Genomic DNA, 27,907 nt, shown 5'->3' on the forward strand with positions numbered 1-27,907 from the left:
AGCCGCCAACCTCTTAGCACAAAACACCTGGACAAACCCAGTAATGAGGAAATACAGCCCTAAAACATATTCGGTGAATTCAGTTTTTGCCATAGCTGTCAACCTTAGCACAAAAAGTGGACAAAGCCAATAATGGGGTAATACAGTCTCAAGAATAAGGACAAATTTCAAATATTCATCTTAGAAAATTGCTAGAATAAAAGGTTGTGTAAAAGGTTGTGCTACTATGCATTTTTCTGAAGAATATGAAGTCTAAAATTCAATGTCAATTTTACTTCTGACGGAACAAAAACAATTTTTAGCAGAGGCCCAGGGAGAAATACTGCAGACACGTCTTTGCAAAATGGCAGGACATCAGAGCAAATCCACACAAACACAGGGATGAGATGCAGACTCCACACAGAAGGAACCCCAGCCAAGAATCAAACCAGAAAACCTATAGCTGCAAGGCAACAATGTTACCACTGCACCATCAAATATGCAAGGAGTTAAACATTCAGAAACTTGAAGTCTGAAATTCAAATGCCTGTCAATTTTATTTAACATTTGTTAATCAGGACAATTTGACTTGGAACAAAAAAAAAAACAATTTTCAGCAGAGGCCCAGGAAGAAATAATGCAGACATGTCTTTGTAACATGGGAGGGCACAAAAGCAAACTCACACAAACACAGGGAGAAGATGCAAACCCCACACAGAAGGCACCCCAGCCAAGAATCAAACCTGAGAACCTGCAGCTGTGAGGCAAGAATGCTACCACTGCACCATCAAATATCAAGCATTGCAATATTTAGAAGCCACAGATATTATGAGGAACAGATCAGATCACATATGAGGCAAAAATCTGCAGTTTTTTACAAACAGAGGTGGGTAGGGAATTCAGGTCCTTAACACCTGCATACAAGGTACAGGGTTCAAGCCTGAGTATCTATATCCACCATTTGCTCTCTCTAGCCACCAGTATATGGTAACTGGGGCATTTTACACACACACACACACACACATGAACCACCACCTAATTTAGGAATGCTAATTCTATAGTCATACAGTATGAGAAATGAAGAAACCTCCCACTGAAATGCACAGTCGTCTCACACAAGTAAAAATCTTGATAACCCTAAGGAACTAGGCTTCAGTGTGGGATAAAAGGTAATATCAAACAGCTGTGTTAGCTAGTCAGAGCTTGATGAGCTGCACCTTGACTGCCTGTAGGGAATGTGTGAAGGATATTTTAGAACAAATTTAAAGCCCTCAATGGTCTGCTAAGTGAAAAACATGAGAAACTCCAGGTTTGGGGAAAAATAAGACAGAGACACTAACTGAAGTTAATACATTTGTAGCCAATATCCATTTTACAGTTCAAGAAAACGAATTAAAAATTAATTAGATTCTGTTTTCAAATAATCCAGAAAATATCTAGAATCTATGAAAACTGGGGAGCAGAAACAATGTCAGAATGATGTTTCTGATGACAAAGAATGGAACGATTCTTGACATTTTTGCAAGTTTTTCCCCAGTAATGTTAAAACTTCTTGTATTTTACTGATATAAATTGGAAAGAGTACACATGTCACTGTTTTCCAATCCAAAACAGTTATCTCCAAAGCCCAGTGCTGGTGTTAAAAGTTGTATGTCCTAAAATAATGAAATATTGGTGTTTAGATTAGTCTGATACAGTTCCTTTGACTTCTATAAAGAAATTAAATTGAAATAAGATAACGTTTTCAGCAATTTTGGTCACACAAAGAAATAATTATCATCAGTCATCAAGTTATTAAAGAAAGAAACACTGTTAGGGATCCAGTTTGTTAGTCAAGGTGTGAATATTTTTGATATCAGGAGTCGGACCTAGATTAGGCAATATCAAGGAAGCTCTTTTTAACTAAAACGCTGGGATGACTTATCTCATTGCACAAGAGACGTGGGCATTCAGGATGTGGGTAGACTGTTCTCACAGATAAAAAGAAGAGTCAAGAGTATGGAAGAAGTTTCTTTCTGCCACACATGAATAATTCACTAGCCACACATGAATAATTCACCTGGAAAACACAAAGACATTTTTTAATTCATATCTTCAGCCTGCTATATAGTACAGAAACATGAAGTCGTGATTACGCCTTAGCTAATCTGGGTTTCGCTAGTTGTCCAGGAAGAGCTGATGACAGGACATGCAGGACTAAAAAAGCTTATGTCTGCTTATCTCTGTTAGTCTGTTAGAGGAGAAAGAGCAGACAAATGAAAAAAACACCCTAAACTCACACCTAGCCCATCCTGACACACTTACCTGTAGTAGCAAAACCACCATAAACTCCAACTCCGTAGCAAACCACCATACAATCCAAAGCTAGGAAACCCATGCAACTCCACACCAGACCATGCCCATAGCGAGATCTTCTCCTGACGCCCCCTGTCGTGAGATCTTACCCCAACGAGACTGCAGCAAACTCCAGACTGCTGACGTTGCAGTCCGGCCCCAACGCGTTTTCCCAGCGAGTCTATGCAGTTTAAAACTGCATAGACTTCTGGGAGCTCCGTTCTTCATGCTTCCCAGTCAGGACTGCTGCTGAAACAATCTGCTCATGCTCCAGGTCTCAGCAGCAGTCCGGACTAATGCGCATGCGCGAAAGTCCGCAATTTTAAATTTTTTTATGTTTCTCATTTTCTTTTTTATTTATTTTTTTATAAGTTGAGGGGGCTGCAGTCCAATAGCATGGGCTGCCCCTGATATATATATATATATATATATATATATATATATATATATATATATATATATATATATCTATAGATATATATATATATATATATATATATATATATATATGTGTGTGTGTGTGTATGTGTGTGTGTGTGTGTGTGTGGGGCTTAGCGGTGGTGGTGCTGCGGTAGTGTTGTCGCCTCGCAGTAAGACGCTGTCCGGTTCGATTCTCAGCTACAGCGTCTTCTGCATGGAGACATGCTTGAATGGGCGTACCTTCATTGAAGGTTATGCATCAGGGCTGGTAACTCGGCACGTAAAACTCAACTACCAATCATTAGCAGACTGGAGTTCCATTGTGGTGACCCCTAACTGGAAAAAGCCAAAAAGACACAGCATATATATATATATGTGTGTGTGTGTGTGTGTGTGTGTGTGTGTGTGTGTGTGTGTGTGTGTGTGTGTGTGTATGTGAGGCCAGTTGGCCCATGCCTGGAGTCAAGAACTGTCTCTTTTATATTAGATTTTCCTCCATATGTTTTAAATATTCATGATCTCCTCCATTGTCTTTTATGCCACCAGCCAACCCAGATAGCCAATCAGTGTCTCTGTTACATTAGCTTAACACCTTCACTCCATATGCTTTACATTTTCATGTTTCCCTCCCTTGCTCTATTTTCCCTCATAATTGACCACATCCCTCCATTCTGTCCTTACCCTAAGACTTCTACCACTTTCCCTGTCCTTTACAGCTCTTCTTGCTAGTTTAAACTTTCCAATTATTTGCAATAATGCTCTTGACCCACCCTGCCACAGTTAGCATCAAATCATCTCTTTTTCTCCTCTCTCTCACTCTTCTCTTATTCCATCCATTACCTACACTTCTGCCCATCCCTACTGCCAAATTCTAAAGATTTCCTAAATATACTCTCTCACTTGTTACACACATGCATAACAGTTCTTACACTGTGTTGCAACACTACTGTATGTGTACCATTCTTGCCATTTCTAGCCAACATATCCAGCATCTGTCACTTGGTTTCTTACTTCCTCTAATCAGAATAACTAGATTAATAAATCATTAATGCAAAATCCTCACCTGTTGGTCTCCTACTGCCTCAACCTGTGTTATTAGATAAATTTCACTTCTATGTTCACTCCCCTTCACTCTATATTATACCCTCCTTCTCAAAGAGTCACTCCTGAATTCCGCTGTATAATGTGCTTCCTACTGTAATTCATATTTGTACATTAAATCAACTGACATCTCTCTCCCTCTCTCTCTCTTCATTGGTATCTTCATCCCATAGGTTCATAGGTAGGTACTAGGCTATTGGCCCTAGGACCTATATAAGCCTAGCCAAAGGTACCCTGGCTTTCGCCACCCAAGAAAATTATTTTCCTGTGCCACTGTCGAGCAGAGCCACAGAAGTGATCCCCGGGGTGAATTTCCTATCTCCCATCCAATCATCAAGATTTTTCTTGAACAGTGCTAATGAGGAGCTTTGTTTGATATAGATAGGTAGTTTGTTCCAGAGTATGGGAAGTCTCTGGGACAGGAATATATCCCTCCAGCATGTTCTGTTTATTGTGGTGATGAGGTTTAGGTCCCTAGAGTGTGTAGCTCGTAGGGTTTGGGATTTCTTTAAGTGGAGCGTGTCTAAAAGCTCTGGGTTTGACATAGCTTTGTGTGTTAGGCAGAGATCTCCTCTGAGTAGGCGATATGCAACGGAGTAAAGCTGCAATTTTTTGAGACGGTTTGCATAGGGCATCTCTTTGAGGCCGGTAATCCTCTTTGTGAGGTATTTCTGTGGCCTTTCCAGTTGTTGTAGATGTCTTATGTCTTGTGAGGTACATACCAAATGGGGCATTGTACTCTATAATGGGTCTAATGAGTGATGAGTAGAGGGGAACAATGACCTCTTTTTTCCTGGATGAGAAACCTTTTGTGATGAGGTGTGCCACATGGAAGAATTTCCTGACTACTGTGGCACTGTGATTATCAAAGGAGAGACTACTGTCCACCTGTGTCCCAAGGTCTCATCACACTTTCGGTGTTAAGTAGACTACCATCTATGTGGTAGTTCATGGGTACTGAGTTTTTACCAAAAGGAATGACAATGCACTTTTTGGTATTGAGCTTGAGGCCATGGCTTTGACTCCAGGCATTTGTCTCAGCAAGGCCCTTTTGTAGGATGTCCACATCTTTTGGAATTTTGATTATGGCTCCTAGTTTGCAGTCACCTGCGAACTTCATTAGCCAAAAACCTTCTCTGTTGGCCTGTACTTCAGAGAAGTAGATACCAAACAGGAGAGGACCCAGGACTGAACCCTGTGGTACTCCACTTGCCACTGGTCTGAAGCTGGATTTGGAGTCTGCTACTTTCACAGTGTGGGTTCTGTCAGTGAGCCAGTTGGCAACCCATCTTGTGACATAGGGATTTATACCTAGTTTAGTGAGTTTATCTATAATTCTAGAGTGGGGGATGGTATCAAAAGCCTTGACGAGATCTAGATAGGCTGTGTGAACCACCTTACCCTCATCTATGGCTTTGGTGACTGCTTCAAAGAAGTCAATCAGGTTTAGGAAACATGATCTGCCTTTTACAAACCTGAACTGGGTGGGGTCCTGAGTTTGGAGATTACCAATGTTATTATTTATAAGTTCCATGATGATACGCTCCATAGCCTTGCAGACCAGGCTCGTTAGGCTAATGGGGCGGTAGTTTCCGGGGTCTGTGGTGGCTCCCTCTTTGTGGAGTGGGATAACTGTCGCTGTGCGCCATTCAGTGGGCACATAGCCTGAGGTAAGGCTATGATTGAACATGGTACTTAGGTGGGGTGCCAGTTCATTCTGTAGTTCATGTAGAACACAGCCTGGGATGTCGTCAGGTCGCATGGATGCTGTGTTCTTGGCTTTGGATAGTGTGTTTTTTACCTGTGCAGCCGTGATTACAGGAACTTTGCATTCTTCTGGTATAGAGATGGGCCCTTTACGGGATGACAGAGGGGTAAAGTTAGCACTGAACTTATCTGCCAGGATGTTGGCAATATCCGTTGGTTCTGTATATTTAGTGCCATTGTGCTGTAACTCAGAGCAGATCTTACTGTTGCCATTGAGATTCTTGACATAGCTATAGAATGCTTTGTGGTTGTCTTTAGAGTCAGTGCCGATTTTGTTTTCATAACTAGCTTTGGAGGATTTTATGAGGGATCTCACCTTCTTACTGAAGCTAACCAGGGAGTTTCTCCAATCATGGGATTTTATTCTTTTTTGCAACAGTTTCTTTCTTCTGTTGTAGAGTTTGTTTATGACAGAGGACCACCAGATTGGCTTCCTTTTTTTGGAGGATAGCATCTTGGTTCTGTTAGGGATTGCACGATCCATGCACTCATGTAAGTGCTTATAAAGTGCATTTGTGTAGGATTCGGCAGTCATACCTCTATTGTCTGTCAGCATGGGTGTCGTGAAGTTTGCCATTTCTGTCTTAAGAAGCGTGAAGTTGGCTTTGGAGAATTTTTTTACTGTGGTTTCCCTAATGGGGGGTGGGGGAGGGATGTGGATGTCTAGGGTGATTAGCTTATGGTCGGATCTGACCAACGAAGAATTGACCTCTGGTGTGGAGCACCGGTTGCCCATGTTGGTAATAACCAGGTCTAGGATATTGCTGCCCCTGGTGGGGGTGTCGATAAGTTGATCCATGGCATTGGAATTTATGAATTCCAGAAAACGTTGAGCACAAGAGTTGGTACATGAGTAGTTTTCCCAGTTAATGGTAGGGTAGTTGAAATCGCCCATTATTAGGGTGTTAGGTTGTACCCTAATATTTTCCAGTGTATTAAGAAATGAGGAGTGGGAATCTTGGGGCATGGTGAAGGATCTGTAGCAAGCTACAAATTGGATTGCGGTCTTGCCCAGAGTTAGTTGCACTTGGATAATCTCGGATGCATTATGCTGAGCAACTAGCCTGGAGGTGTGGATATCCTTAATGAATATGGACATGCCTCCACCTTTAGTGTTTTGGTCCAGGTTAGGTGGCCGAAAGGTGTGGTATGAATTATAGCCTGGTAATGCAGGGGTACTCTCTGGAGCCTTGTCTCTGTCACTGCACAGATGTCGATGTTCTCCACTTTAAGGAGTGCCTCGAGAGAGTGCATTTTGAGGTTTAGACTTCTAGCATTGAGTAGCAATACCCTCAGATTCTTCTTGCCTGTACCTGTTAGGGTGGTGAATTTGTCATTTGAACCTTGCCTAAAAAAGGCACTATAGGGGTGGCTAGAGCCTTAGCCAGTATCCGGAATCCCAGGGGCAACAGGTGCAGGCCATCTCTGGCAAAGCATCGTGGCTTGTCGATCATGTCATCCCAGGCAGACAGATACTGGATCCCCTTAGAATGACACCAGAAGCTTAGCCAATTGTTGAAGTCAATCATTTTGTCCTTGTACTGTGGTATCATTCTGGGTGATGGCAGGATGCTACTCAGGGCTAGGGTCATACCTGCCTGGGCTACAAGATCGGACAGCTCCTCCATGTCCCTTTTCATGTAGTCCAAGGAGGTACATCTCAGGTCATTCACACCAGCATGGACAATGACAGAGTCATATTTGTACTTGTTGTGGAGTGACCTGAGTGCATGCGTTATGTGGCGGATCCTGGCACCCGACAGGCAGCTGACAGTAATTTTCTCCATGTTTAGCCTGGTGAGTGGAACATCAGTGTGCCTGTCTTCACCTCTCACACATACTTTTTCAAATCCAGGATGCTGTACCAACTAGTTAATGATAAACTAATTACTCTGCCTTTCCAGCCCCATACTGTCTTACCAAATCCCACATTTAGTGTCATAACTTCTCCTCCCTGGTATCTCTACTACATCTTTTGCTGTGCCTATACATTTCTTGTCTTGATATTTCTTTATCCACATTAAGAACTAAACTGTTTCCTGTTTTTTTCTTCATAATATTGAAAAACACAAACACCCACATGGCACTAAACCAAAAACACCATGTCACCACAGATTCTTGAAAGTCATGAAAGATCTTTCATCCCCTCTTAAACAGGACTTCATAATCAGATGATGATAGTGTCTTTGGTTCAGTGCAATGTGGGGTTTTGGATGTTGTTGGTTTTATTAAAACAATGCTCTGTCCATTCTTACCATTTCTTATGCATCTATTTTGTTTTCTTCTACCCTGAATTGCCCATTTTCCTTTAACATATTCCTCTTACTAAAATTAAAACAAAAACAACCCATATTAGATGCTTCAATATTTGTTAAAAAAAATATAACCACAAATTAACAGAACATTTTGGAAAAGTCCTTGCTCATTCATAAATATATAAAACTCCTTTTTTAAACAAATATTTTAGAAAATCTTCCCTTTAATACGTCACAAGAAAAAAATGTAACATTCATTGTACAGTTAAGTATTTGAATAATTATCGGTATTGGTTATTTTATAAAATAATCACTTATTTATTTTCTTCATTAATACATATTTTAAGCAAAGTAACCAAATGAATTCAATAAGTTCACTGCCATCATGTCTCCTCTGCAAATGCCATATTTTCAGTGCCAGTTCCTCTGTTTCATATTTGTATTTTGTAATACCAGGAATGTAAAATTGTGATTAGATATGTATTTCCTTACATGTATAGTTAGAGTGCTCCAATGGCCAATCTTTCCAAATTTTTTATATTCCTTTGTTATATTTTTAAGTATCTAGCCTGCATAAAAAAGTTCCATATATGCAAATCCTAAATGTGTCACTGTTGCAAAAACACACACACACACACACACACACACACATACACACACATACACACACATGTGTGTGTGTCACTTGTACAAACTATTTGGATTTTAATGTATATTGGCACATGTTATGATCACAAATAAGAAGTGAAAAGCTAGTAAAACTGTGCAGTTTATTAGTCTCACTTATGAGCCTATAAGTCACTGTGTCCTTTATATTTTTAGCTTTTATATTACAAAATGAGTAGCACAATAGCAGAGTGGTAATATTCTGCATCACAGTTTTAGGTTTGGACGTTTATTCCTGACCCAAGGCTGTTCTGTGTATGAAACCTAATCTCTGTTTGGGCTTTCTGTGAAATGTATACTGGGTTACTGGCTACACTAATTTGCTTTTCTGTTCTGAATTTATTCCTGCCCTTGTGGCCCAAGTCATGGTTAAAAAGAACTTGTGGACCAGTATGGTTTGTAAATGATTAAAATCAATGTATCTCTGCTATACGTCCTGTGACATTCCTCCTCTGGGCCAGTAATCAAGGAGCCTGAATCCTCACCACTGACACTAGAGAGGGACAGTCACTTGGAACAAAAATAGATGCACACAGTATTTCCAGATGCAGCTCTCATCAAACACAATTTCCCTTAAGAGCACACAGGGAACTCACTCAGTCCAGGTTCTGGATTTCTCTGTCTCTCTCTCTCTCTCTCTCTGTCCAGCTCCCCAACAAGAATCCCCAATGGCACGTCTGTAGTGTTGAGCCTCAGCCGAGTGTCCAAGCCAAGTCCTCCAGCACCCTCTCTGTGTCCCTGCGCCAAGCAGCTGATATGTACACACTCTTTAAGATTTTATTTGCACACACACACACATATGCACACAGGAAAGGCTGTCACAGATTTACTAGCTATGCCTCCCCTTCTGCCAGATTATAAGGTAGTTACACTGCTACCACAAACTCCAAAACCAGCTACTGTAAGGCTCTTACAAGAGGGTACCCAATTATACTGAGTAAAATTGATATTAATACAAATAATACTGTTTGACCAATGCAGTAAGGCTTTCAGGAGTGGCCAGAGAGTAACCAAATAGATATGAGTACTCTCACAGGTTAAAATGTTGTCTAAAGGACCAGCCACAATGAGAAGTTTAAATAAGTTTAAATATATTTAGTAATAAATAATAAAAGAACATGTAAATACTAAATATCTATTTACAATAAATGCCCGAGTTGCACTCACAGGAGAATATTAAAATAACACAGATGAATAGATTCACACAGATACAGAAAACATTACTCAACCAATCTCCCTATCTTTTCCTGACTGATGTAAAGAATTACTATTCCCTGGTCACTTACTAGATGGAGCAAGGTAAGATGAAGTAGGTGAGTGGTCTTCCTTCTTTGTCAGGTTCAAAAAAAACAGACTGCCCTGAGACTTCAATATCATCTAATATTAAAACATCATTTTTGTGATGAATTATAGAATGACATCACACACATCTGGTCATCTGACTTCTGGTTCCCATATTGACCCCATTACTGGAAACTGAACCAGAATCTCAAAAGTATGTGCTACCATACACACAGACAGAGCTTTGCTAAAATCTGTTGCAGCTTCTGGAAGTCATAAAACAAAGCACTTCCACTCTTTCTACAAGAGCTAATAAACCATTCTCTGGCAGACATTTCGTCTCTGGATACAATCAGACCTGTAAGATACAATCTTTATGGCCTATATAAAGTAATTTAATTTCATACTATTTTTTCAAAGTTAGCTGGAGCTGAGCTTAACCCCTTCTCTTCCAGTATCCTCTATTACAATAGTGACTTCAATAGTTATAATACAGTCTGACATACAAGTGTATTTATTTTTCTGTCAGGCAGTTCACAATGTTGATGCATTTTTAACACAAGCAGTTTTACAAATGTATTGTTCAACACAAGCATCTGTACAAATCAGTTTAATATTCAAATGACATTTAATTCTTTACAAAACTCAAGCTAGCTATACTGGCATATGTTACACATCCACTGCCCTACTTGTCCTGGCATAGCTGGCAATATATCACATGGTCACATCTCACGCCCTTTGAAGAGTCAAGAGAGTTTTCAAATGACCCTTAAGAAGCATGGCTTGAGAGGAATGAGCGAGCCTGTCTGGGAATACATTAACCAATACCCTGTCTTGATAACCCATCTGCACTGGCATTGCTAACTCCACTTCAATGCTGCACTGTCATGTCATATGCCCACAACCCTAGGCTCCACCTTAGCAATTTGGCATTTTGCTGGCTGACTTGATGTAGCCATAGATGCCCCTCAGACTCCTCCTGCCTCCTACTGCAAGTACTTAGCATAAGAGCCTCCCTATCATGGTAATGTTTCATCATGTTAACATTTTACATTCTGTGCCCATGCCTCCTGCTTATCAGATTTACCATGTAGTTAACATCCTTGACCTTCTTTACTGCTTTGAAGGGCCCCTCCCAAGTTGCCTACAGCTTATTGTGTCTGAAAGGAATGAGAACTATAACCTGCTATACCATAGCATACTCTCGGACTCGAGCATTCATGTCATACCAAACCTTTTTCTGCTGTTGGGCTCCTGCCAGGTTCTACTGGCCAAGCCCATGAGCTCCCTAAGCCCTGTCCTGAGGTTTAGAACATGTGTCACAGCAGACTCCTTGTGGGATTCACACTCACCCTCCCACTCCTCATGAATCAGATCTAAAGGCCTCCTCACCTTATGCCCATACAGCAACTCAAAGGATGAAAAACCTATGGATTCCTGAGGACCTGTCTGTTTGTAAACAGAATATGGAGTAAATATTTGTCTCACTCTCTCTTAAACTGGTCTGCAAATGCCCATAGCATGGCTTTTAGTGTAATGTTTAACCCCTCCACAAGACCATTAGTCTGGGGGTTGTAGGGGTGGACTTTAGGTGCTTCACCCCACAGCACTCCCACAGACAAGTCACCAGGTCTGACATGACATTGGCACCTCTGTCAGTCAATATTTCTCTTAGGAAACCTACCCTGCTGAAAATCTCTAACAAAGCATTTGCCATCTTCTCTGCCTCAATGGAGGACAGAGCCACTGCCCCAGAATATCTAGTAGCATAATCTACTACCACTGATATATACTTTTTCTCTGTGGAAATTGGAGTACTCAGAGGCCCTACAGTATCCATAGCTATTCTCTGAAATGGCTTCTCAATGACAGCCAAAGGCATGAAAGTTGCCTTGACATTGTCTTCTGCCTTGCTTACTTTTGGCACTACTCACAGGTCCTGCAGTACTCTGTTACATCCCTTGCAATCCCAGGCCAATAAAAGTTCTGCATAATACATCTCTTGGTACACTTTACGTCCATATGACCTGCAATAGGAATGTCATGGTCTATGGTTAGAAGTGCCAGATGGTAGAATCTAGGCACTACCAACTGCTGTATTACTACTCCCTCAGGGGTCCACTTTCATTACAGTACCACTTTGTTCCAGTATGCAGACTCCCCCTTTTCCTTGAGAATCAGGTGTCTCCCAAGCTACCTCCCTCAAGCCTCTTAGTGTAGGGTCCAAGAGCTGAGCCTGTCTCAGCTCCATTTTTGTGACTCTTCTCAGGTTCCCTTCCACAGAAAGTCTGGTATGCTCTGACAGCAGTGCCTCATTGTCAGCCTGGGTACTACCACTCACCTCTGCCCTTGCAGTTACTCTGTCAAAGGGAACATCAGTACCTACCAGCAGCTGTGGCTCACTTTCAGGCTTATTGCTACAGGGTAGTTCCCTCCCTGAAATAGCCACCTCACCAGCATTGGCTTCAGATGTGGGGTCTGTCTGGGTCTCCCCCAGGCTACCAGACCCAGATGCCTGCCTCCAAGTCTGACTGCGTGTAAATCAAAATGATTCCCTATCAGGAGATCTGCAGTGATTTCCTCAAACACACCTATTTGCTTGATTCCTTATACACCCTCCCAATTAAGGTGAATCTTGGCAAAAGGCATTTGGAATGGGGTCCCTCCTAAAGCTCTGACTGGAGTGAACTGCCCAAGCTGCTCCTCTTTAACCACTGCACGCTTCACACTGGTTATATCACAGGCTGTCTCTCTCTCTTAGCAGTGGCCTATTTTCCATCCACTAAGACAGGATATAAATTCTGCTGATAGTTTGGTACCCCTGTTGTCTCCAGACAACTTACCACTGGCATACTGTTATTTTCATCTGATGGCTCCCCCACCTTTTGTTCCTTACCTTGTTTCTGTGGACATCTATGTGATACAGACCCCAAAGGTTACAGTTAAAACATTTAACCCTTGATCATGGCTATGTACTTGAACTAGTGGCTTCCCTTATTACTAGTGGACTCTGTTGGTGTGGTTTAGGCTGCCCACCATGGGTTCCCTTATATCCATGTGCAGCACTGGGTATCCCCTTCTTGTGCAGTGATGATCTGCTTGTCAAGCAGAGCTCCCCCTTTTTTTTCCCCCAGCTCATCTGCAGAGTTACACTCCAGGTCTGCCAACCAGATTCTCATGTCCTCAGACAAAGAGTTAAGGCCTTGTTCCCTCACCAAAAGGTCTGCCAGCCCTTCAAAAGTGGTGACCTGACATCAACTCACCCACGTATGAAAACAAGTGCATAACTCAGCAATGCAATCATGTACACTTTCATCTGCCTTGCGTTTATGCTCACAAAACTTTTTTCTGAAAGCTTCAGGTTGTTGTTGTTGTTGAGTCTTTCGGCTTTTCCCGGTTAGGGGTCGCCACAGCAGAACTCTAGTCCACTAATGATTGTTAGTAGATTTTTACGTGTTGAGTTGCCGGCCCTGACGCACAACCTTCAACGAAGGTACACCCATTCACGCATGTCTCCACACACAAGACACTCTGAAAGCTTCAGCTGTTAACTTAAAACATTCTAGTAAACAATGTTTTACTCTATCATGGTTTAAACAATCAATATTAGACAATTTAGAAACAGCAGATACAGCTTTATCATGGAGCAAGGTGGTCGGGAACTGTACCCAGAGTCCTTGGTCATCATTATACTGTTTACATACTTTTGATAGTTTTATTCATATATTTGAAAGTATCACCCTCTGTAAACTTTGGAAGAAATTTATTGACCTTTATTGCTTCTGGGAGTCAGTTATTCCATTCCCCATTACCTCCATAATGCTGGTGAGGAATCAGCATCTCCCTCTCCTGTTGACACCGCTTCTCATTTTCTTCAGCCTCCAAATGCCGCAGTCTCTCTGCTGATTCTAATTTCAAACATTTGGCCTCCAGTTCAAGTATCTTTAACTCCAGATGGATTTTTAAGTCCTCTGAGGAAAAGGTGAACTTTCCTATTTCTGAGGGCTGCAAATTCTGATTACCAGACTGGTTTCCCTTCTAGTTGCTGGTCTGAGATGCGACTAAGGCTGAAATCATCTCCTCTTTAGTCAGGTTGACATGGTTTCACACACCTTGGCCAACTGATTCTTTGTCAGCTTGCCACAATCATTTGCTCACATCTTTGCCAGGGTTCCCTGGCTAAACAAAACTAATAAAAAATAAATAAATGAATAAAAGTGTTGTAATAATGAAACTCTGAATGTTTACCATGTGGCTGCTGAGAATAAACGCACCTTAAGTGACAACTGCCTACAGACACCACTGCTCACCAAATATATGACATTCCCCCCTCTGGGCCAGTGATGAAGGAGCCAGAATCCTCACCACTGACACTGAAGAGGGATGTTCCCTTCAAAAAATAAATAAATAAAAACACAGTATTTCCAGATCAGCTCTCTACATTAAGCACAATTTCCCTTAAGAGTGCCCAGGGAACACACTCAGTCTAGGGTCTGAATTTCTCTGTTTCTTTCTCCCTCTCTCTCAGGATTGCCAACTGTCCAGATTTTTTTCTGGATAGTCCAGAATTAAGGGACATTGTCACCAATATTGAAGAACACAAGAATATATTTGATTGCACAGTCCCCTCAAGGGGAGATTAAATGCACACTTCTATTCTGCAGGCATTTTGCTTTCAAGTACATGTCCAGAATTCTTGACATGAAAAGTTGGCAACCCTACTCTCTCTCCAAGTCCTCAATAAGACCCCCCCCCGAAATGGCACAGCTGTAGAGGTTGAGTCCTTAGCCGAATGTCCAAGCCAAGTTCTCCAGCACCCTCTCTGTTAAACCAGTGGTCTGTGTCCCTGCTCCAAGCCGCTGACACATACACCATTTAAGAGTAGAAGATTTGATTTGCACACACACACACACACACACACACACACACACACACACACACACACACACACACGCATGCACGCACGCACGCATGCACGCACACACACACACACACACACACACACACACAGTGACATGCACACACTCTGGTTAAGTGCAAACGCACACTCTGGTTAAGTGCAAACAAGACCATATTTAGCACAATGAAAGTAAAACCAGTACCTACACACAAGTTTTATCTTATCAGAGTATTGTTAATTTTTTTTTAAACCAAACAGGGATTCTCTTCCAGAGCAGTGGAAACCTTTGCATGCAATGCCTGTCCCTCTAAACCATTCTGTTAATGCTGTAGAAGAAGTTTAGGTCCCTAGATCGAGTACTTCTGGTGCAATTTGACTTGCTGATGTGAGATGAGTCCATCAGTAATGTGTCAGAGGATACCTTTTATACTAGACACAGGTCACCTCTTAGCAATCTGTAAGAGACCAAATATGGTGATAGGGGTTTGAGACAGTCCATGTAGGACATATTGTTTAGACCTTGTGTCCTTTTTGTAAGGTATCCCTGTAGGCATTCCATTTGTTGCATGTAACTGGACAGATTGAAACCAAAAGGAATGTTATACTCAATGACTGGCCTAATAATGGCTGAGCATAGGGATGCAATGACATGCCTGGACCTTGAATCAATCCCTTTGCTTATGAGTTGCACAATATAGAAGGACTTCTTAACCACAATGGACACATGCTGGTAAAAACTTAGGTCACTATCCAACATAAAGTTTCCAAGTACTGAACTGCTGGGTAAACTCAAGGAGGTGTGTTGTCAATGTGGAAGTTCTCTGGTGAGTTGACTTTCCAAAGGAGATGATAATGTATTTTTTGGCTTTCAGCTTTAGTTCTTGAGTCTGGCACCAGGTATTTGCTTGAGACAAGCCTTTCTGTACTATGGCTGAGTCTTTTAGGGATCTAATCATTGCTCCTAGCTTGCAGTCCTCTGCAGACTTTGCCACAGCCTGTTGGTATTCACTTTTACTTCTGAAGAGTAGATGTCGAGCAAAAGAGGTCTCACCACCAAACCCTGGGGGACACCATTGTCTGCTGGTCTTTTTGTGGAGGTAACTTCCTCTATTTTGATCTCTTATGTCCTATTTGTGAGCCAGTTGGCAATGCAGTTGGTGACAAAGGATTTTACTTCTAGAGTATTAATCTTTTCTTTTGTGCCAGAGGGTGAATTTTGACAAAAGCCTTGGACATTTCAAATTAGGCATTGTATACCATTTTACCTTCATCCATTACTTTGGTGACCTTAAAAAAGCCAAGCCCATCAGGCTGAGTAAGCATGACCTACCTTTAATGAATGCAAATTGAGATTAGGCCAGTGTTTGGAGGCTCCTTATATTCTTGTTGATTAATTGCATGGTAATTCTTTTCATGACTTTGCATATGATGCTAGTCAAACTTAGTCTGTAATTGCCTGGGTCCATGGAATGTTTTCTCTTATACAGTGGAATAACTGTTGCTGTTCTCCATTCACTTGGTACAAAGCCAGCATGGAGGCTAAGGCTGGACACTGTTATTAGGGGTGTGGCTAAATTCTGTCACATGCTATTCAAAATGCATCCTAGGATATTGTCAAGAACCACTGACACAGTATTTTTTTCTATTTTGATAACGCTTTCAGGGCTTGGTCCTGTCTGATTGCTGGTGGCAAGTCTGTTTCAGATGTTACATGTCAGATAGATGGGGGACAATTAAAGTAAAGTTTGAAATGAATTTATCTGCAATCAGGTTAACTACATCCTCAGGTCTGGTGTTGACAACATCATTTACAAATAAACTCAGTACATTGCTGCACTGTGCAACTGAAATTAGGAACATAAATAAAAAAAGCCTTGTGATTCTCCTTGGCTTGGGTGGTTATGTTCACCTTAAACTTGGCTTTGGTAGATTTAATTAAGCACCTGAGTTGCTTGTTTAATTTAATGATGAGTGTTGCATCATTCTATATATTGCTCTTTGTACTTTTAGCCAATAATAATTTCTTCCTTTTATTTAAAAGCTTACAGATATTAAAGTTCCACGGGGGGGGGGGGGGGGGGGGGGTTGCTTTTGTGTTTTTTTTCCTTAGCTTGTTTCTACCAGGTATAGCCACATCTATGCAGCTGCTTACATGCTGACATAGTTTACATAGTTTAGTGATGTATGTTTCCACATATTTACTAGAGTTTACTGCGTTTAGTGGGGATTTGAAGAATGACAGTGCATCACTTGCGAGTAGGTAGTTTGTCTTCAAGAAATTTCTAAAGGTACTGGGGAAAAGTGGTCCCAGCATTCAATTTTATTTTGAAGTAGATGGCTTTATGGTCACTTGCAATAAATGACAAACATACCAAGATGCCACCATATTAGTAATGACAAGGTCTGTGATGTTATTCGACTTAGAGGGTACTCTGTGAAATGGATACAGTTGTTACTAAGATTCCTTTCATAGTTAAGTTTAGACATTTCACTGATAGACTTGTATAGCTGCTTGTAGTAACAAATATAAATGGTATGGGTACCCAGCACAACTGGTGATCTGTGAGTAGATATACCACAGGAAGCAGCAGGAAGCAATCTGTTTTTCTATCTACTTTCTAAGTTTGTAAGAGCAATATTTAAAAATTGCCCCTATTTTTGTGCCTTTGTCCATCCATTTTTTATGGCTTTGTCTAGATTTCTTTCTCTAAGAGGCTGAGAAGTATGCAAAGAACATTGATGATTAAGCTTTCTATTTACAATGTAGAATGCAACTTCAATACATATTCTGGGCAACCTTCAATAGTCTTGATCTTTTTATTAGTAATATTTTTATTTTTCATTACTTTAGTTTGCATTTGTTTTTTTTTCTTTTTATTTATATTTCAATAACTTTCACTTTATTTACAATATAACTTATAAAAATGCATGTTGTGCTTTATCTGAAGGTTGTTTGTCTCATTCCTCTATTTTGGGCAAAATTAGATCTCTCAAAACTCTTATCATTTCCAGTTCCCTGTTCAGTCTCTCCACCTTCTGTTATTTCATACTTTGAGCTAACAGTTACTGTTCTTTGATTTGTATCAAATAATAGAGCTCTCAGTATCTTTGCTCTAAACTCATTTGTGCTGAACTGGTAGTTAATGATACCACATATACTGAGCCTGTGGACATAGCTAACCTGTTGGCCGACAGGTTCTATGAAAACCTCACTCCCCACTTCCTGCCACATGTACCCCATGACATCCCTACCACCTGTCCCCTACCTTGTATCTCTAAGCAGCAGGTCATGAACGTCCTCTCTATGGCCAAAAACACAGCATCTATGGGACCCAATAACATCCCAGGCTGTGTCCTATATGGGCTCCAGTGACAATTAGCAACACCATTGGGTACTGTTTTCAATCATAGTTTAAGCACCGGCTTAGTCCCAGCTGAATGGAAAATGGTCACCGTTATTCCCTTGCACAAAGGTGGTGTGCTTCCATTGACCCCAGGAACTATAGACCTATTACCCTGACTAGACTTATCTGCAAGGCCATGGAACGAATCATCATGGACCTTATCAACAAAGATATAGGTAATCTCCAAACACTTTAACCTACTCAGTTTGGATTTGTCAAAGGGAGATCATGCCTGTTAAACCTGGCAGACTTCTTTGAGACAGTCAGCAAGGCCCTGGACAAGGGGAAATCTGTGCATACAGCCTACCTAAACTTAGCCAAGGCTTTTGACACTGTCACTATCCCCCACTCGGGCATTATTGAAAAACTAACCCAGCAATTAAGACAAGAAGTGGCACTGGTAGAAGCGTATAGAAGAGGGAACAGACCAACAGAAATACTCAGAAAGATAGATGTAATAAAAGCAACACGCAGTATTATAACGGATCAGGATTTATCATGCATTATTACAAATAATAAGCTAAAAATATCAGCACAAGCAGAAAAACTTAGAAGATATACAGATACTGTAAATATAAAGGAAAATTGCAAAATAATTTATAGATGACCCAAAAGTTTTATACAGAATTGGGAAATAAAGTAAAAGGAAATGAAAGACCACCCAAAAAAGAAGAAATAGATACATTTTGGAGAAGCATTTATGAAGATCTTGTGGAACATAACAAAGTGCTAAATGGATAGAAGAAGTAAAAGAAAGAATAAGAAGTTAAAATGTACAGGATATGACATGGGATGAAGTAACAGCCAGAGAGATTGAAACAAAGTTAAGAAAAGCCTCCAGTTGGAAAACCCCAGGCCCAGAAGCACTACCTACCTTCTGGCTGAAAGTATTATCTTTGCACAAAGATTTAGCCATGAGTAAGAAGTATTAATATGCGCACCTCAAACAGATACCAACCTGGCTAACAATAAGAACAATGCTCCTACTTAAGAGGGAACCTGCAAACTACCCTAAAAATTATAGCCCAAAAACTTGCCTTCCGATGACGTAAAAACAATACACTGGAATTGATGCCGACAGTTTATAGTTATTTAGAAGAAAACTCAATCATGGCAATAGAACAAAAGGGCAATAAAAGAAAGTCATATGGAACAAAGGATCATTTGATGTTAAATAGGTTCATAGGTTCATAGGTAGGTACTAGGCTATCTGCCCAAGGGCATTTATGAGCCTAGCCAGAGTGTGTTGACTTTCGCTGACCCATTGATTAATTACCTGATCCTCTGTCAAGCAGAGCCAATGAAGTGAAATAAAGTCATAGTGGAGAACTATAAAAAGGGGAAGAATCTAAGTATGGCATGGCTTGACTACAATAAAGCATTTGACAGTATCCCACAATCAATGCGGAAAAAGTGTTATCATCCCTCTCGGTTTAAGCGATGTTCCTGCTATCACATCAATAGCAACACCCTAAGTATGCACTCAGTGGTGAGAGACCAGGGCACGTAGGTTGACAGCAACATTACCTTTGATAACCATGTTTCCACAGTGGTAAGAAGGGCATTCTGTATTACTCATCTCATAAGTAGGGGCATTGCCTCCAGAAAAAAAGAAGTTATAACCTCTCTGCACTCTTCCCTCATCAGGCCAATAATTGAATACAACACCCCTTTTGGTATGTACCTTTCCAAGCACCTGCAGCAATTGGAGAGACCACAAATGTTCCTCACAAGGAAAATTCAAGGTCTTCTGCATCTGTCTTAGGATGATCATCTGAAATCACTGTCACTTTATTCTGTTTCATGTAGACTACTCAGAAGTGATCTCTCCCCTGCATATAAGGAAATCTCTTACCCTGCTTTATTGGAAATGCTCCATATCTGCAAGTCAAATGGTACATGGGTTATTCACTCTAAAGACCTTAATCTGGTATGTGACATTAATAGCACCTGCTGAAGATACAGATTTGTCTCCCAGAAGTTACCACACCTTTGGAACAGACTCCCACTTCATGTCAAACAGAGTACCTTATTGGCCCTCTTCAGATGCAGTCTGGATGATTGTATGGGTAACCGTAAATTCACCCAGAGGGCTCTATCTGTGTCCCTCTTAGACAGAGGGATTGGGTGCTGATCGTGGAAATAAGGGTAGAACTTGACTAGGGTTGTAAGGGCCCTAGGGCTATTAGCCTAGTAACTTCTTATGATCCCTCCTATTTACATGTTCTAGATATTCCTTCATATTTCTCTTAGCCTCTTATACGTTTCTGTATAACATTTCAGAACCCACTGTTTGTCTGTCTTCTTTGTATTTTTATTCCTCTTAATGCATTTAAATATTTGCTTTGACTGTTACCCCTTATTTCTTTATCTTTTATCTTTGTTGTATTTCTTAATTTTAACTTGCAAATATCCAGTTCATCTGCCAGGTTTTCTTTCAGTTTAACCCAATGTATTTTAGTACTCATCCATCGCCTGATCTAACCAATCCAGGAACTTTGTACTTTTGAGAACATATGTGGGGAAATGCCATTGCATTTCTCCATGTGTCTTTCTTTTAGGTCTTATATGTGCATAGGTTCATAGGTACTAGGCTAGCTGCCCTTGTGGACCATTTTAAGCATAGCCAATTTCTTTTGTTGAGTCTCAAATCCTGTACATCTTGTGTGTAAGGTAAGCATCTTAATCATTATGTATACTCAGCTTCAACATAATCAGACTTACATTGGTGTATTGTCTAAGTGAGTTATTAGATGTGTTTCTAATCCCTATACCCAGCCCGTATACTCTTTGGAGACATAACACTCATCTAGATGTTCCCAGTTTTTATATTTTCCTAAAAAGATGGCAAATGCTTTTTGTTTGGTCTTTAATCTTCCTATATCATGTAAGCCAAACAACTGCATACATTTTTCTAAATATCTACCTTCTTCTTGAACAGCCCATCTCCTCTGTCCACCAGAGAAATCTTCCATATTACAAATGAGGTTCCAGTCTCTAGCTAACACTAGGGACCCATCTTAAAAGGCTATAATTTATCCCATTAACTGCTTATGCTATTTCAAGATGGAGGGTTGGCATAATGGTTAAGGTTTTTACCTTATAAACACAAGGTACAGGGTTTGATTCTCACATGGGCTTAATGGTTAGGCCTAAAATGATCCTCAATTTTGAATTTGTCAGCCAGCAAATTTGCTATGTCAATGTTATCACTGACGGTGGAACCAATGACCACTGGCTTCAGTTTGGCATACTGATGTGTGGTGTCTTTAAAGTTTTGGACATAGCCGTAGAAGGCCTTGTGGTTGTCCTTAGCCTTTGAAACTATCTTGACCTCCTAACTGGCCTTGTTGGACTTAACTAGTCCTCTTTGTTTCCTGTATAGTTTAATTAGAAAGCTCCTATTATGATGGGAGTTGTTCTTCCTGATTTTAGCCATGATTTTTTTTTCTTTTTGTTATAACCCTATTAAGCTTGAGTTCTACCAGTGTGGTTTGTTTGTCCTTACTTCTAGTAGGTACAGTACACTCTATGCAGCCATTTACATGGCTGTATAAAGTCTCTATGATTAATTCTGCATAGGTTGTTGTGAATTCAGGGTTGGGAGGGGCATTATATTTTGATAAACTATTGCCTGCAACACTCTGTTATTTTGATTGGATAATATGTCTGGTTTCTCTTTCTCTGCCTTTAATAGCCAGTGCTTTAAACCAGTTTGTACTTGTTTGCTCAAGCTGTTCAAAGCTGCAGTGAGATAGGCCTTCTGCTGTTTGCTCTGGTGTGATATTGGAAAAAGACAAGTGCTTATTTTCAACTGTTTTCTGCATATCTGTTTAATCTGTGCAACTGTTTTTTATCCCACCCACCCGTCTAGCTGCTGTTGTGGTCCTAAAGCTTGGTGGCTTTGAGTTGCCCGCATCCAGTATAAAGTTGATACTGAACAGTCCCCCTGTCACATTACATCAGCTCATTTTACTGTTTATAGTGAGAACTTTGTAAAGGTCCACCCCTTTAGCTTCTCAACCTTGAATTATCTTATTATCTTCTGTCTCCTCACTTTCTATTAAAAAAAAACAAAAATAATAATAATAATAATAATAAATGTACCTCTTCCTACTTCATTTTGCTCCTTGTGCTTAGGATTTCAACTGCATTTAGTTTGCCATATTTAATATTGCTTGTTGGTAGCCCCATTAAATTGATGGCAGTATTCTGCATAAAGACATGCACCTGGAGCATTTTTCCCCGGGCCTCCACTGAAAATAGGCTCTGTCCTAGTCGGACTTTCCCGGTCAACAAATATTGAATAAATAAAAAATAAATTCTACTGAATTGCTGCTTTATTTGTGCTGTCTGTTACTGCTGTGGTTGTCATCTACTGTTTTAAAGCAATCTACTGATTAACTAAATTTTATTGATGTCTACTACAATTCATTACTGTTTAACTGCATTTTACTGCATTATGTTGCTATTTAACTGTATTTTTTTATACTGCGAGTTCTGTTCTTTTGACTATAAGTGATTAACCTGAGCTTCATTGTGAGTTTTCTTACTGAGTTCTTAGCCTTAAAATTGAGTAGCACAGTCTAGATACAGGCATTCGGCATCAAGAGCTTCAGCTGCATGGATTTTAACCTTTTTTAAAGTATTCCAGCTACAAGTATTCCCTTAGTAGCACTTGTGTTATCATCTAGTAGTACTACTCGTAGACCTTCCTCCCTTTAGCCTCTTGGCTCTTTCAGTTTCTGACAAATATGGATGGACAATTTCCTACATTTTCTTCCAACAGTCTGGTTGATATGGGCATCCTGAGACAGCAACTGTCTCATGTACATGGACAACCCTCTACTACTACCACCTAGGCACACAATTTGTGAGAGATGCAATTACATCAAGCATCTAGTGTCATTGCTCTCTCCCCCACAAACCAATATATCTGGGACTGAGAAGGTTGACAACACAAACACCACACCTCAAACACCACCCACCCCTACACAACACACCCCTACATATGCAGAGGTCTTCAACAAAACCATACCCAAACAAAAGAGACCTCCAAGGCATAAATGCACATGAACTCCACGACCCACCACACCACACACTACACCTAGTCCACTTACCTTTGTCTCACAGCCACTAAGGCCTAAGCATAAACCCAACATATTAGTCATAGGAGACTCCATTGTGAGGCACACAGATGTGCCTCTCACCAGGCTGAATAAGGAGAAAGTCACGGTTAGTTGTTTGTCGGGTACCAGAATCCGCAATATCACCAATGTACTCTGTTATCTCAACAGGCACTGTTATGACTCTGTCATAGTCCATGTTGGAGTGAATGACTTGAGACATACCTCCCTGGACTATATGAAGACAGACATGATCGAGCACACTGAGTATGTGTCCCAGGCAGGTATGTTCCTAGCCTTAAGCAGCATTCTACTGTCACCCAGAATGATGCCTCAATACAAACAGAAAATGATTGACTTTAACAATTGGCTTAGTTTCTGGTGTCCTTCCAAGGGGATCCAGTACCTGACAGCCTGGAATGACATGACTGACAAACCACAATGCTTTGCCAGTGATGGCCTGCATCTGTCTTTCTTGGGCTTCAGGCTCCTGGCAAAGGCTCTTGCCTCCCCCATAGTGCCTTTCCCAGTCCATGCCATGAGGTCAAAACTACCAACATGAAAATTTCATCAAAACGTAAATTAAAGGTCATGCTGCTAAACGCTAAGAGTCTAAACATGAATCTGCACTAGTTGAAAGCATTCTTAACCCTGGAAGAATCTGACATTTGTGCAGTCACAGAAACCTGGTTCAAAGCTGCGGAGAGCATCCCAGCTATACCAGTTTACTCATCCTATCATTCTTTCAGACTCCAAGCTGTGGGCAGAAAACAAAAGGAGGTGGAGTTGCAATATATATATATATATATATATATATATATATATATATATATATAAAAGACATACACACCTCTAGGCTGGTCAAACAGTATGATGCACAGGAAACACTCCAGGTGCAGTTAACAATTGACAAGACCCCTATTCAAATCATAGCTAGCTATAGGCTTCCAACTCTGGCTCATGATGCCAACTCCACCTATTTGGACCTCTTCGAATCAGGATTCAACCCTTTATCCTTGATCCTGGGTGACTGAAACTATCTAACCATAGACTGGAAGAAATACTCATGCCAAAACGCAAGTGTCCAGAGATTCCTTGATTTTGTCAATGCAAATGTTTTGGACCAGTTGGTTGACACCCCTACAAGAGGTGAAAACATCTTAGACTTAGTATTAACCAGCATGAGTAACCACTGCAGCATCTTACAATGTCATCATCCCTGGTAAGATCTGGTCACAAAGCAGTCACTTTCAAAGTTACCATTTCCCCTGAACCCCCCGTCCCCCCACTAGAGTCAAACAAAGAAAAAAAAACTTTTCCAGAGCAGATTACAACCTATTGAGGGAAGGTATAAACAGCTTCACATCTCCTTCCCCCTCCATAAGAATTGGCACATATGTCCAGAGCTGCACCAAAGTACTATATGAGCATTTATATAGCTGCATCAAATCAGGAATACCAGACAGGACAAAACCATCCTACTCAAGGAAGAGTAAACTTGTCTGGTGGGCATCTTTAATAAATAAAGTCTATAATAAAAGCAAAAATTTGCTGTCCAGGACCAAGGAGTATGTGCCTAATTGGAAGCAATCTCTCCTTAGCCTGAACAAGCAAATAAGAGCACTAGTGAAATCCTCCATAGCAAACGTTGAGTCCAAACTGGCCACATCCAGGTCCAGTACATTTGGACCTCTGATGTGGGCACTATCTGGTCAAGGGGATTTGACTTAATAAAGTCTGGGAATCATTGTGCCTGTGAATATGAAGCAATCTATGTTTCCCAGTCTATAGTGTGGTAGTTATAGTCTCCCATAAATAGGATATTTATTTGGTGAGTGCCTTGAGTAGGTCCAGATATGAACTATGGGATTCTAGGAACATTCGCAGCTTCCTCAACACTGGGAACATTCAGCATACTATCTCCATTTCCTTGTTAATACACCTGGACAACTTCACATAAATGCAGCATTAACAAATCATATAACTGTAACTCCATTTCCTCATGTTAAGAGTCTCTGATGCATCGTTTCATCAAATGAAAATCCATCTCCTCTCTCTTTCAGACATTTAGGGTGACATTGTATGTAGTTTCTGAAAACAACAAATTAGAATTCTATATTTTTGAAATACTACTCCCCCTAGTCAGTTCGGCAATTCTCAGTGCAAGCAAATAGGGTATTCATCTGCTGTTCCCCTTCAAAGTTTAATTTTTAACTTATATAAAGCAGAGCATCAAAGTATTCTTTTAAATCAACATATACAAAAGTCAGGTGACTAAGCATACTGCACTAACATCTTCAGTGGCACACCCCACTTGAATACCCAAATACGATGCATCTGTTGTGACATTGTCTTATAAATCACCATCTTCCCAGACAATTTTAAACAGGCTTCCATTATGAATTAATCTATGAGCCTCATTACTTGCAAAACATTATTTAACCTGGCATATATGTTGTCTCAGTCTCTGTCCTTTGAAGAGTTAGTGGGGTACCTTAAATGTCTTGATCTGGTTATTTTTCTCTTCAAATCTCATTTTAAGATTATTAATGGATTACCATACTGTCTTACTGTGTTCCTGGGTAGACACTTTGTCTCCTGAAGTCTTTTTCTTGAACACTGAGTAAGGCTTGGCTGGACGTTTTCCATCTTCCCCTTTTATAGGTTTAGTCATCATATTTTTGTTACGGGTGGGTAGCTCCTCAGTTCTACCTCTAAGTTCAATATCATCTGATCTCTTTGCCAAGACTGCCTGTTCCTGTGCTGGGTCTTCATATGTTTTGATTCCTAAGGGATAAAACATCCATAAAATATAAAATCCATTCAGAGGAGGTTAAATCTTAGAAGATTCATTTCTTTACATTTGCTTATATGTGGAATAAAGGTATTCCTTCTTGTTCTGCTGTGGAAAGAAACATTTTTTATCCAAAAATATTTTTGCCTCTACTGCTTTTAGTACACTCCCTTTTTCCCCAAATTTAGATTAAATTATTTCTCTTTGTTGGTATAACTGCATCTTTGTCAAAGTAGTTCTACATTTTTTTCCTTATCCCTGAGCCCTGAACATTAATCTTATATGCTGTTTCTATTTTCTGTTGTTGCACGGGGATCCCACTCCAATTATGTTGGTATTTCTCCATAAAAGCCTTACAGTTTATTCCAGCCACAGTTTCAGGATCTCTTTTCTAGATCTCTCTTTTAGTTCTACTATGTTGCAGGTGAGTCCTTCATTTTTAAGATCTTATTCCAAAACCCTTTAGGTCTTTTCCCATGTCATATATTGCCTACATATCTTCTACAACAACCAAAGTCTCCATCATCTCCTGCATTTTTTTATTACTGGAGGCCATGTAGTCAGTTAACAATCCACAAATTTTGAATATTCATCTTTAGCTCCAGTGAGCTTAATGGATCCACACTGCCTCCCTTCCCACAGCTTCCCTACATTGTTGTTCAGAAAGGTTTATTCTGTAAACTGTTTGTAAACAGTATTCATTTTCTTGTAACATGATTCCTCCTCGAAGCTCTTTTGGTAATTATAGTTGCACAACCAAGTCTAAAGTCTCAGTAAAAACAGCTTTTACACTTACAATTTGACAGATTACCAGATTACCAACCGAGAGCAATCAATAGCACTGCTTATTCCACCATTACCATACCAGAAATCCCTATTTTATTTTGCATTTGTGGACTGGAATAGTCTGACTGGGCAAATGCCCACTTTCTGCAGAGACCCAGGGAGAAAAGCTGCACAGAAATAATATTAATGTCTAATGCAAATTTAAAACAAGTAGAAACTGCAAATATTTGATTCTGGTCTTAGGTTTTACTCCATCAAGGTCCACCTGTGAGTATTTTCTAATAGCGACATCAGACACGGCTGCCATTTCTTGATCTCCCTTAAGATTTACAAGAGAAATACTTTAGAGAACTAATCTACTGCATCCCAGTTTATGGTGGGATAGTTGAAATCACACATGAATATGGTTTGGGGCTTAATGGTGAGTGACTCCAATACATTCAAGTATGTGCTATGGTTATCCTGACTCATAGACCTATGGCTTGAATAAGGTATGGACTCTACCTGAGATTAGTTGGACATGGAGTATTGTTTGACCAATCTTGAGGTGTGCTTACTTTTTATGTAGCTTGATACACCTTTACCTCTTGTCTGTTCTTGTAAAATAACTGGTCTAAATTTGGGGAAGGCATTATTACCTAGCACTGCTTGCGTGTCTTCTACACCTTTAAACAATGTCTCCGTAACTGCACAAATATCAATACTCTCCAGGGTGAACAGCACTTCCAGGGAGGGGAGCTTTTTGTTGATGCTCCTAGCACTGAGCAGTAACACCTTTAGTTCATCTTATATAGAATTTACTCTTAGAAGATTTACCAGATTGGCATTGCCTAAAAATGGCACTCTGGGGTGATAATGTTTTGGCCAATATCTGAAAGCCTAGTGGAGAGTGCAGACAGGTACAGACCATCTGTTGTTTTGGTCAGTGGTTCTTAACTTTTATTTTGGGTAATGCAGGGAACACAGCGTCCTTTTTGGATGTTGTTAGTTGGAATGAAGTTACAAAAAAGTTTTCTAGTAAAATCTATAAGAAACCTTGATTTTCCAACAATTACCTGCACTATTCAAGTGTCCACCCCATTTATATGTAGAAA

This window comes from Protopterus annectens, chromosome 3.part1 (assembly GCF_019279795.1).
Source record: "Protopterus annectens isolate FY-2018-M chromosome 3.part1, PAN1.0, whole genome shotgun sequence".
NCBI classification, from domain to species: Eukaryota; Metazoa; Chordata; order Ceratodontiformes; family Protopteridae; genus Protopterus; species Protopterus annectens.